The sequence below is a fragment of the Triticum urartu genome, chromosome 6A, assembly GCF_056163025.1.
Source record: "Triticum urartu cultivar PI428250 chromosome 6A, HENAU_Tu73, whole genome shotgun sequence".
Lineage (NCBI taxonomy): Eukaryota > Viridiplantae > Streptophyta > Magnoliopsida > Poales > Poaceae > Triticum > Triticum urartu.
Window position 1 is genome coordinate 322,316,418 of NC_141878.1, and position 13,440 is coordinate 322,329,857.

The window sequence follows — 13,440 nt, forward strand, 5'->3', positions numbered from 1 at the left end:
ATATTGATCTAATTCTTGGCATGGACTGGCTTTCTAAGCAAAAGGCTCAACTTGATTGTGTTGCCAGGGAGATTCAATTGACACACTCTTCTGAGGATGTGATCATCTATGCTGATCGTGACGAAATCATTCGGTTGTGTTTCTCTCAATGAGAAGGGCGAGTTAGACGCAATTTCTCAGATTCCAGTAGTTTGTGAGTACCAAGACGTCTTTCCAGAAGAGCTTCTGGGAATGCCTCCTCACCAGCCAGTTGAATTCGTTATCGATCTTGAGCCTGGTACTGAACTCGTTTGCAAGCGTCCATACAAACTTGGACCAAAGGAGTCGAAGGAATTGAAGAAATAACTCGATGAACAAGAGCGTCTGGGTTTGATCAGACCGAGTTGATCTCCATGGGGTTGTGGTGTTCTTTTTGTCCATAAGAAGGATGGATTGACCGACTTTGCATCGACTACCGTCCGTTGAACAAGAAGACTATCTAGAACAAGTATCCACTTCCCAACATCAATGAGCTATTCGAGCAACTTAAAGGTGCTAAAGTATTCTCCAAGCTTGACCTCCATATGGGTTATCATCAGATTCACATTCATGAACATAATATTCCCAAGACAACATTCAGAACAAGCTTTCGTTCTTATGAATATATTGTCATGTCTTTAGGCCTTGTCAATGCTCCTCCAATGTTCTCTCGCATGATGAACTTCATCTTCGACCCCTACACAAATGAATTCGTCCTGGTGTATCTCGATGATATCTTGGTCTTCTCCAAGAATAAGAAGGATCTTGCCAAGCATTTGCGATTGGTGCTCGACAAGCTCAGAGAGTATCAATTCTATGCGAAGTTTAACAAATTGAGTTTTGGCTTGATGAAGTTCTTTACCTTGGCCATATCATCTCTGCCAAAGGCATTGCTGTTAATCTGGAGAAGGTTTCTACAATTGTGAACTGGGAACCTCCTCAGAATGTCAAGCAGCTCCGTAGTTTCCTTGGACTTGCAAGCTATTGCCGAAGATTCGTTGAGAATTTCTCTAAGATTGCAAAGCCTCTTTCCAACCTCCTCCAGAAGCATGTCAAGTATGCCTGGACACCTGAGTATGACGTTGCTTTCAACACTCTAAAAGAGAAGCTCGTCTCAGCTCCTGTCTTAACTCCTCCTGATGAATCCAAGCCATTCGAAGTTTTCTATCATGCCTCGTTGCAAGGTCTCGATGCTGTGTTAATGCAAGAAAAGAAAGTTGTGGCTTATACCCCTCATCAGTTGAAGCCCAATCATAGGAACTACCCCACTCACGATCTTGAGTTGGCGGTAGTTGTCCATGTATTAATAACATGGAGACATCTCTTTTTGGGAAGGCAAGTGGACATTTTCACCGATCACAAGAGCCTCAAGTCTATCTTCACTCAACCCAACCTCAACCTCAGGCAAACTTGTTGGGTCGAAATGATTCAAGAGTAGAATCCAAGTATTGAATATACTCCAGGCAAGGCCAATGTGATTGCGGATGCTTTGAGGAGAAAGGATTATTGCAACAGCTTAACTCTCAAGCCATTCCAACCGGATCTTTGTCAAGCTTTCCGCAAGCTCAATCTCCAAGTTGTTACTCAAGGTTTTCTTGCCAACCTTCAAGTCACTCCTACTTTGGAAGACCAAATTCGTGAGGCACAACTCCTTGATACCATGCTGAAGAAGGTGAAAATGGTATTGCCAAGGGCTTATCCAAATACAAGTGCTATCGCATTGATGACAAGGACACCTTATTCTTCAAGGAACGAATTATGGTTCCTAAAGGTGATCTAAGGAAGGTCATAATGAACGAAGCGCACAATTCTCTTCTTTCCATTCATCCAGGTAGTTCTAAAATGTACCATGACCTCAAGCAGTCGTATTGGTGGAATCAAATGAAGTGAGAAATTGCTCAATTTGTGAATGAATGTGATGTCTGCCGAAGGGTGAAAGCAGAACACCAACGACCAACTGGTCTCCTCCAACCTCTTGCTATTCCAGAATGGAAGTTTGATCATATCGAAATGGACTTCGTTACTAGATTTCCAAAGTCCAACCGTGGGAATGATGCTATTTTCATTGTCATTGACAAGGTTACAAAAGTGGCTCATTTCCTTCCAATCAAAGAATCTATCATGGCAGCTCAGTTGGCAAAGCTATACACCTCCAGAATTGTCTCCTTACACGGTATTCCGCAATTGATCTCTTTAGACTACGGAAGCATTTTCACTTCTAAGTTCTGTGACTCCTTCCAGAAGGCCATGGGCACCAACATTCGCTTTAGCACAACTTTCCATCCTCAAACAAGTGGTCAAGTCGAGCGAGTCAATAAAATCCTCGAAGACATGCTCAGGGCTCGTGTCATCTCTTTCGGTATGAAATGGGAAGATTGTCTTCCATATGCTGAGTTCTCCTACAACAATAGCTTCCAATTAAGTTCGGGAAAGGCCCCATTCGAATTTCTATATGGCAGAAAGTGTCGTACTCCTCTCAATTGGGTTTTTGTCTTTGTTTTGCATTTTGTTCATGTCATGCATTTCATATCATGTCATTGTGTGCATCTCATTTGCATTCGTGTTCATCTTATGCATCCGGTCTTTTTCCCCGTTGTTCGTTTCGCAATCCGACACTCCCACATGCACCCGTTGCACCCCTCAAATCTCGTTTCGTGAACGGGAGAAAAGCATTTTCAGAATGGGTCGAGATTTGTCGAGTGGCCTTGGTACATCACCGGTATGCCGCCTATCAAATTTTGTAACATTTGGAGGTCGTTTAATGCCTCAACGGTTAACCGGGTAACCGCAAAAGCCCCTCTCTTGTTGCAGCCCAACACCCCTCCAAATAACCCACTAACCCATATAACCCCCTCCTTGCTCTCCATCGTTGGATGACAATCGTGTGGGCGAAAACTGCACCTCATTTGGACTCTCCTAGCTCCCCTACCTATGTGTATGTCTCTCCCCCCGAAAATCTCAAACAAAACCCTACCTTCTTTCCCTCGCGCCGCTGGAAAAAAATCCCCGCCGCCGGACGTGTCTGCCGGACACGTCGCCCCGGCCAACCGGGTGGCGACACGTCACCCTCCACGTGCCTCCGCCAACCACACACCGTCACGTCGCCAGCGCCCGCACCCCACTTCGCCGCCGACCCGCGTGGGCCCGCTCAGCCCGACCGCGGCCCCCTCTGGCCCGTTCGTCCGCCGCCCGTGCCTCCCCGAGTCAACGCGGCCGAGCCGCGCCCGCTTGCCCGCCACCTTCCCGCCGGTGCCGCCGTCCTTTGTCGTCTCTGCCGCCGTCCGCGCCTCCATGTCGAGCCGCTGCCACCAAGTCCACACCTCGCCGCGCCACCCGACTCTACCTCGTCGACACCGGCCGGATCCGGCAATCCCGAGCTTCTCCGGCGACCCCCGCAGCTCCAACGAAGTTCCGGTGATTTCATCTAGTGAACCTCGTAAATCGTGCCCGAAACCCTAGATCTGAGATCTGAGAGGGTGAGATTTTTCAGTCCCGAAATTCTAACATCATGTGCCCATGTTCATCATATCATATCTCCATGCTCATAACTCCGTTTTGTGTGCACATTATATCCAAATGTTCCTCTCGTGATGCTATTCATGTTAGTGTTATTTGCATGCATGTTACAGTCCATATTGATGCCCTAATTGTCATTGCAAAAGTGCTATATGATGTTGTCTGCTGGAATTTAACATAACTTGATGATTTGTCATTTTCATTGCATTTTGTGCGTGCATCCAATGAGCATGATGTCTACATGTTTTATGAGCTCCATCATGCCATATTTATTGAGGTGCTAGCCTTATATTTTTATGAGTTATTTGGTGACTAGCACAAGCATGAAAAGTAGGCTTCATGATGTTGTTGTTTTCAGACACTTAGTGATTTTGCTAAGTCCTTTTCCTGCTACATTTTGATGCTATGTAAACTTGCCGATACCAGTAGATCCATGCACATTTTGAGGTAGTTAAGTAAGAGTGTTTTGAAGATGTGGTATTGCTCTATCCATTCATGTCTCTGGTTGCAATTATGGAGTACTCTACCTTGTAATTACCATGCTCTACGTTTGCTAAATATTGTTCCTGACAGATTGTTAACATGAGATTCAGTTTTTCCATGTGTTTTACTAATGGTCCATGCACCCTATGAACTTGCTCTTGCCATGCTTAGCTTATTTAATATATATACTTACTGTTGGTTACCTTGTAATTCCATCAAATGTTTTGTGGTGAGTGGCATGAGCTTACCAAGTTGCTATCATGAATCTATTCCTGCCATGCTCTATTTTTCCGTGCATATAACTTGCCATGTTTGCATAGGTGCTACCATATTTTTCTGTGCATCTTTGGTTAAAGTTCAGTAAGGGAGATTAGTTCTATGCCTTTAGTACTAGCATGCCATGCCTTTGTTTGCCATGATATGTTCATGTAGCATATTGTTTGCTAGCTCTAAACATTGCTACCTGATGCTATTTTGACATGTTTAGTATTTTCTCCAAGTCTGTGAATTTGTTATCATTTGCATTTTTGCCATGCTATTTTGAGCTTGTTCTATTGAGTTCTAGCAAGAGCTCGGTGTTCATGATTTGTAGAGATTCACCTGTACTTTGATTCCATGTGCTTTGTTGTCTTGTTGGAGTGTTCTAGCATAGTTTGTTGGTGCATCTTAAGTGCTATGATGCTGTTAATCGCAGATTTGCCTCATTCTTGATTTGCTTGTCATTTGCAAACCGTGCATCCATTTTCGGTGATCCTTATATCGATTTAGACCAAAATCACCCCATCTTTCTAGAGGCACACTTAGTTTGCCAAGTTGATGCCTTTATCATATTTTCCCTTCCGGAGTACCCATATGCATTGCACATCATATCTTGCATTCCATGCCATGTATTGCATCATGTTGCATGTGCATTGCACCGTGATTGATTGTTGTTCCGTTGCTTTTGTTCTTGCTTTCAGTAGAGCCAGGAGACGAGTTCGTGAACGAGGAACCTATTGAGTACGCTAACGAGGAGCAAGCTTTCGACAACTCTGAGAACTTTGCAGGCAAGATGATCATTACCCTCGATATCAATTCTATCTTTGCTTGCTAGTTGCTCGTTCTATCGCTATGTTGCGCTACCTACCACTTTTTTATCATACCTCTCATATTGCCATGTCAAGCCTCTAACCCACCTTCTTAGCAAACTGTTGTTTGGCTAAGTTACCGCTTTTGCTCAGCCCCTCTTATAGTGTTGCTAGTTGCATGTGCCTTGTAGGTTGTTCCATGTTGGAACATGGATATGTTGGGATATCACATTATCTTTTATTTTAATTAATGCATCTATATACTTGGAAAAGGGTGGAAGGCTTGGCCTTTTTCTCGGTGTTTTGTTCCACTCTTGCCGCCTTAGTTTCCTTCATACCGGTGTTACGTTCCTTGATTTTGTGTTCCTTACGCGCTTGGGGTTATGGGACCACCTTGACAGTTCGCTTTGAATAGAACTCCTCCAGCAAGGCCCAACCTTGGTTTTACATTTGCCTAACAACCTAACCTTTTCCCTTGGGAGTTATAAAGCCGAGGGCCAGTGCTCATGTAAGTGTTGGTCGGAACCGAGTAGACTATGGGGCCAGCTCGTGGAAACTAGAGGGTTGGTTTTACTCGTAGGATGTCTCATCCGGTGTGCCCTGAGAACGAGATATGTGCATCTCCTATAGGGATTTGTCCGCACAGTCGAACGGTCTTGCTAGTCTTCTATTACCATTGTCGAAATGTCTTGTAACCAGGATTCTGAGACTGATCGAGTCTTTCAGGGAGAATGAATATCCTTCGTTGACCATGAGAGCTTGTGATGGGCTAAGTTGGGATACCCATGTAGGGTATAAACTTGCCCACGGTTATGTGGTAGATGGGAATTTCTTAATATCTGATTGTAGAGAACTTGACACTTGACAAAATTAAAATAAATCAAGCGCGTGTGTAGCCGTGATGGTCTCTTTTCGACGGAGTCTGGGAAGTGAACACGGTTTGGGTTATGTTTGAACTTAAGTAGTTTCAGGATCACTTCTAGTTTCACGACCGTTGTGTAGTTTCTCATCTTACTCTTGTATTCTTATGTTAGCCACCATATTTTCTTAGCGCTTGCTGCAACTCCACCTCATTACCTCAACCTACCCATAAGCTTAAATAGTCTTGATCTCGCGGGTTTTGAGATTGCCGAGTCCTCGTGACTCACAGATACTACCAAAACAGTTGCAGGTGCCAATGATACCAGTGCAGGTGATGCTACCAAACTCAAGTGGGAGTTCGACGAGGACCTTGGTTGTTACTATGTTTCTTTTCCTGATGATCAGTAGTGGAGCCCAGTTGGGACGATCGGGGATCTAGCAGTTGGGTTTATCTTCTTTTCTTTTCGCTTGTCCATAGTCGGACTATGTGTGTACTCTGAATGATGTACGATTTATTAAAGTATTGTGTGGCATGGCAATTGTAAGCCAACTCTATTTATCCCTTTCTTGTTCATTACATGGGATTGTGTGAATATGACCCTTATTGCGACAAAACCGGAATGCGGTTATGCCTCTAAGTCGTGCCTCGACACGTGGGAGATATAGCCGCATCGTGGGTGTTACAGCGCGCCCCCTCTCCTAGCGCGCCCAGGTGGGTTGTACACACCCGGTGGCCCCGCAGACCTCAACCCTGACACTATAAATTCCTATTTTCGGAGAAGAAAATAGGGAGCAAGAATTATCGTGATCCACGAAACAGAGCCACCACCAAGTCCTGTTCTTCCTCGGGAGGGAAGATCGGGAGTCCGTTTGGTGCTCCGGAGAGGGGGATCTTAGTTCTTCGCCATCACCAACCCTTCTCCATCGCCAATTCCATGATGCTCCCCACCGGGAGTGAGTAATTCCTTCGTAGGCTCACTGGTCGGTGAGGAGTTGGATGAGATTCATCATGTAATCGAGTTAGTTTTGTTAGGGCCTGATCCCTAGTATCCACTATGTTCTTAGATTGATGTTGCTATGACTTTGCTATGCTTAATGCTTGTCACTTTGGGCCTGGGTGCCATGATTTCATATCTGAACCGTTTATGAATTCATCATTATATCCATGTTCTAGATCCGATCTTGCAAGTTATAGTCACCTACTACATGTTATGATCCGGCAATCCCGGTGTGACAATAACCAGGCCCACTCCTGGTGATGACCGTAGGTTGAGGAGTTCATGTATTTACTATGTGTTAATGCTTTGTTCTAGTTCTCTATTAAAAGGAGGCCTTAATATCCCTTAGTTTCCAATATGGACCCCGCTGCCAGGGGAGGGTAGGACAAAATATGTCATGCAAGTTCTTTTAATAAAGCATGTATGACTATTTACGGAATACATGCCTACATTATATCGATGAACTGGAGGTAGTGTCGTATCGCCCTAGGTTATAACTGTCACATGATGAATATCATCCAACAAGTCACCGATCTAATGCCTATGGACTTTTCCATATTGTTTCTGTTAAGTTACTACTGCTATCATCACTATTACACTGGCTACAAAATTACTGCTATCACTGTTACTGTTACTATTGCTGCTGTCACTACTATCAAAACTATCAAACTACATTGCTACTGATCACTTTGCTGCAGATAATTAATCTCCAGGTAATTTACAACTCAGCTGCTAATACCTTCAAATATTCTTTCGCTCCTCTTGTGTCGAATCTATAAATTTGGGTTGAATACTCTACCCTCGAAAACTGTTGCGATTCCCTATACTTCTGGGTTATCATCCGTCACCACCAAACACTCCAACCATGATCGGATCTGGCTCGCCGGGTAAGTGGATGGCTTCCTCCATCACGGAGAGGAACGTCAAGGAGCTCCGGGAGGCGGGGTACCTGGCGGTGAACATCACACATAGGCTCCCCTCAAAATAACAAGTCATCCCTACTCCGAAGCCCGATGAGAGTGTTATTCATCCCCCACTTCCTTCGTGGACTAGGGTTTCCTATCCACCCTTTCGTCCGCGGCCTCATGTTCTATTATGGGCTGGATTTCCACGATTTAGCCCCAAATTCCTTCCTCCACATTTCGGCGCTTATCATCGTGTGCGAGGCGCTCCTTCGCATCCCCCCCTTCGGCCTATGGCTCAAGGTTTTCAATGTGAAGCGGAAAGTGGTCGACGGGCAGCATGCAGACTACGGCGGGGCCATGGTGAGCAAGCTCACCAACATCGCCTGGCCCAAGGGGGCTTTTGTGGAGAGCGTCAAGATATGGCAACAGGAGTGGTTCTATATTACCGAACCTCGCAGCACCACCTGGGCGGCCACTCTTGAGTTTAGAGCCAGACCCCCAATGCGGCTTGCGTCATGGGTCAACAAGGGCCTAGACTGGGCGTCCATCGACGAAGTGATGATGCTGCAAAAGCGCATCAAAAATATGATAGAGAAGAACACCACCCTCACCGAGGTGATCCAGGTGATGCTTTTCCGCCGGATTCTCCCCTGCTAGTGTCGACCTCTCCACATGTGGGAGTTCAATCCGCAGGATCCGCGGACCCTGCAGCAATTCTTTGGCACGATGCATGAAGATATGTGGAAGCTACTCTTGAAGGCCTAGAAGTCATGGCCAGAGACGACCGATGATATCGGCCTCGACTGCGCTCATCCGGCCACACCAGTAAGTTTTCTAGCTTCCGAATACAACTTCTGTTTGCAAATCAAAGGGTATGTTGAGCCTTGCATCCTTCAATTAGGGCTGGACAAAGAAGGTAGATCGGATACAATGTCCAGCTCCGCTACACGAAGACCTGGCCATTCCTCTACTAACGAGGATGCTGGTCTCGGTGCCGTACCAGGCGCCGGAGAAGAAGACCAAGAAGAAAGGCAAGGAGGCCAAAAGTGGCCTTCGTCGAAGAGGTACCTCGGATGCTGCGTCTGGGGATACTGGAGCTCCTTCCTCCCACGAGGGAGATGAAGACGAGGAGGAGGAGGAGGAGGAGAGCAATTCTGCCCTTAAGGGAGGAAGAAGAAAAAGGGGGGCCTCCATGGGCCTAAAGGCGGATGCGTGCAAGAGGAGGAAGATTTCACTTTCGGACGATTCGAACTCGGATGCCGAAGACATCCCTGAGTGGCGCCCCAGGCCGAATCCCCTAGTCGGATCATAAGTATCTACGGACACAATACACATCACCGGTTTTATGCTTTGTAGTTTTAACATATTGAATTGTGTGCTGCAGTCCGGCTCGCGATCTCCCCCAACTATCATCGTCTTCTAGGAATTCACCGAGGCCGAATATGAGGGAGAGTGAGACACCTCCTCGGGCTTCCCCCCTCACTGCCATGGACAACACCGAAGTGTTGTCCCGAAGAACTTCACCGGGCCATGGAGCGGTGCGTGAGGACGCCCACACAACGCCAGAGGGTAACACCTGGACTGCCAAAAACATGGGGGAACCAACCCCCATAGAAACTGGCGACGGGGGCCATGCCTAATCCGGCCCCCAATCGAATATCATTCCGGAGAGCCATATGGCTCCCGAGTCGAGTGAGCAGCCTTCTTTGAAAGAAGGAGGCGTGTCGACTCCACCGGCGACCTCTATCAATCCAGAGGCGCCAGATACTCTGGTGGAAGTGCTTCAGCGCGCTTCCATTGTGGAAGACCACTGTACTCTTATGGGTATAGTGGTTAAGAAGGTTCATTCTACTAAAAGCGGATTGAACGAAGCCTTTACCAGCCTACTAACAGGCTTTGAGGTATGCAAAAAATATGCCTGTATATAGATAGTAGCCCCTGAGCCTCTGTTCGGCTTTTGCAAAGAAGGGCCAACAGATGATCTAGTAGTATCTGCAGGAGATAACATACGTGTCTATGTTGATAAACAGGCTTCGCTGTTCGCGGCAACCGCCCAGGCCGCCGAAGTGTCCGAACTTAAGCGGAAGTTCGAGCGAGCTGATGAAGAACTTATCCGCACCAACAAGCGGTTGGAGGAAATGCAAGTTATGTGGTACCTATATATATATATATGACAACACTATTCTAATCTTGGAAATAGAATAGTTATTTAGATCACGTGAGGTCAGACCCTATATAGGCCCAACAGGGATCCGCCTGAACTCCCGAGAAACCCATCCGACCGGTCCAAAGCAAAAAAAACCACCCACCCCACCCCACCCACTTCCCCCGACCCCCATCCCTAACCACCCCGATTGCACCTGCCCTCTCCTCCACACTGAATCGCGCCGCCGCCGCCTCCCTCCCTGGCCCGGGCCACCGCTGGCCCCTGCCACTAACCGTGCCGCCGCCTACACCCACTCGCCACCCTCCTGCAACTAAACAGTGGGGAGGCTACCCTACCCACCCGCGTCGGTGCTGGTCCCGGCCCTAGTGATGCGAGCCGCCGCCGACCCGCATCCCGCGCCACCGTCGCCCTCCCCTACTTCTACCAACGCGCTACCGCGCCCTCGGATCCATCCGCCGCCGTCATCGGATTCGGCCGCCCTGACGGCCTGCCTTCCCCATTGGGTCGTCGCCCTACAATCCCCATCGCGCCACCGCCTACTCCCACCGCCCCGCTGCCTACTCCCACAGCCCCGTTGCCCGGGTCACCCCACCAGCCCCTCCGCGCGCCGCCGCGGATGACAGAAGCACCCATCGGCGAGGGTCACGCACCAGCCCTGGCCACAAGCCCCGCTTGAGCCATCGTGTGCCGGTCTCCCTCCATCTTCCTCTACGCGTCATTCTTCTCCCCTGAATCTGACGGCAGCTTCCCCTTCTCTCCAGCACATTGCCTGCCATGGTCCTGAAAAATGGGCATGGCCTCCCCTCCCGACGACCTCTTCTGGCACCAGAAATGGTGACGAGCACGAACACCCCTTCTCCTGCTAAGTGCTCTCTCTCCCATAACACAGGAAGTTCAGGTAAATCTGTTGCGAAGGTTTAGGTACTTCAAAGATTATAGAAAAACTGTTTAACTGTATATGCCGACTTGATGTTCTTCCTGTATGTGCATATACATGAGTTCTCACCTACCCATTCTGCTCTCGGTGGAGCTGATGCATTCTTCTCCCTAGCCGTGACGCCGAAATAGAACCGTTGGCATGGCTCACGTCCATTCTTTATTTGTGCGCATGTGCTTCTATGGTAGCACCACGAGGAACAACTCGCGCTGTTTTGCAGCAGTGGGTGACGCAATTTGAGGTGGACTAAAGTTCAAGTGCCATCCCTGGAGCATTACTTGGTGTGGTGCCTCTCACCGACCTTCCTCAGCGCCTCACATTGACCTTCCCGGCGCCTCTCATCGACCTTCTCCATCCCCATCCACGCAGTACAAAAAAAGTTTGGAAGTTCAACAAGTTTTGGCGAGGCAGCCTGCACAAGTCCCGCCTCTCCTCCATCATGTGCTTCAGCAGAACCAGGTTCAGCGCACAAAAAAAGCAGCGATAGTGGTCTTCTCAGGAGCCCCGCCTAACAGGAACCTCTCTCTCAGCCACTGATGGACATCATATTGTAAAGTGATGCAAAGAACACATCATATTATAAATTGATGCAAAGAAGAAGTTCTGATTATGTGCTCTGTACATGCTTGTTGAAATGCCAAATGAGAACGATATTTTTTCTCTCGAGGTTATCTTGCTGATGTTTGGGTTTTGCAAGTTGAAAACATCAGGTTATGAATCAATGGATGCGACTTCTTTTGACCACGCACTCTTATAGAAGAGCTTCCAAAAAATTTCTTCGCGTGTTGCTGATGTTTGAGAGTTAATATTTTTGCAAGTTGAAAACCTCATGTTATGAAGTTCAATTGATGAGACTTCTTTTAACCTTGCACTCTTAAAAAAGAGCTTCCAAGAAAAATTCCTCACGTGTTGATGCATTCGAGCTCATATCTTCAACCTCCACATGTATGTTCTGTGTTCAAAAGTGTCCAATGAGAATTATGTTATGAGAAAAATCATGTATTATTATGTGGAAAAAGTCATGTATTAGAACCACGTAGTAAGTGAAATTCATTATTTTCTAGGAAAAACAAAAGTATGAAGTTCACAATAAGAAAAGAACAATTAGACTTTTATCAGACATCAAATTATTCTCGTTAGTAAAGGAAAAAATAAGAAGTTCACTAAAAAACCTAGAGTAATTCAAAATTTATAAAAAATAAATGAATTTTCCCCATTTCTGAAAAGACCCCTAGAAGTTCATAATAAACCAGCGAAGCGGTTCAACGTTTACTAAAAACTCATATTTTTAACCACTTCTAGAGAATAAAACCAAGAAGTTAAAAATTTAAAAAGTGGCTTAGTTCAAAATTTATATAAAAAAGAATTTTCCTCGTATATGAAAAAACATAGAAGTTCGAATTAAAAAAGCTGAGCAGTTCAAAAAGTTTGTAGACAAGGATTTGTCCCTGTTTTTTAAAAAGATCTAGAAGTTCCAATTTTAAAAAGTGAGTGGTTCTATGTTTATTACATAACTAGGACTTTTCCTATTACTAATGAATAATACCAAGAACTCCTAATTAGGAAATTAAGTTGTTTGATGTTTATAAAAATCTCAGATTTTCCACGATACTAAAAATTAAAACTAGAGAAGTTCAATTTTAAAAAATAGAGTAGTTCAATGCATATAAATAACTCATTTTGTTTCTCGTTGCTGAAGAATAAAACCAAAGAAGTTCAATCTCAACAGGACCTCAAAGTTCAAATTTGAATAATTGAGTGGTTCAATATTTATTACATAATTAGAACTTTCCCCCTTACTAATGAGTAACACCAAGAAGTCCTAATGAAAAAATGAAGCTATTTGATGTTTATAAAAAACTCTGATTTCCCCAATACAAATGATTACAACCAAGAAGTTCAATTTTTAAAAATGGAGCAGTTCAATGTGTATTAAAAAACTCAGATGTTCACGTTACTAGAAGAATAAAAGCAAGAAGTTAAATTGGAAAAAGTGGAGCAGTTTGTTATTTATTTGAAAAGTCGGATTTTTCTAGTGACTAAAGAGTAAAACCAATAACTTAAGTTTAAAATTTCGAAGAAGTTTGATATTTTTATAAAATCTCCAATTTTCACATTTCTAAAAATACATTGTAAGTGCATCTAGTGCCACCCCTAGTTGGTTTTGGAGTATTGACGACAAACCTAGTTGAGGGACTAACGTGTTTGTGAGAATTGCAGGAAAACACAGGTAGAAGTCCCTCATTGATTCGGTTTTATTACCAGAGATGACCCCTAAAAATGTACGAAGACATTGAAGACATAGGTGGTTTATGAAGATATTCATATTGAAGACAATGACATGAGAAGACTCCCTATGAAGCTTATGGAACTCGAAGACTTAGATCCTTCGTAGTTTTATTTCATTTATGTAGTGTCATAGGAATCACCGTACTGTTAAGTGGGGTCCAGAAGAACCAGTCAGAATGACTGTAGTGATGCCTAATTC

At 45.4% G+C, this 13,440-nt stretch overlaps 1 long non-coding RNA gene across 1 annotated transcript; it reads left to right on the forward strand.

Annotated features, from left to right (window-relative positions):
* Positions 1–10,170: 10,170 nt before the first annotated feature.
* Positions 10,171–11,615, forward strand: LOC147965136 (uncharacterized). Its single transcript, XR_015608154.1, has 2 exons — positions 10,171–10,913; positions 11,141–11,615. It is a non-coding gene; the product is annotated as an uncharacterized LOC147965136 (long non-coding RNA).
* Positions 11,616–13,440: the final 1,825 nt, after the last annotated feature.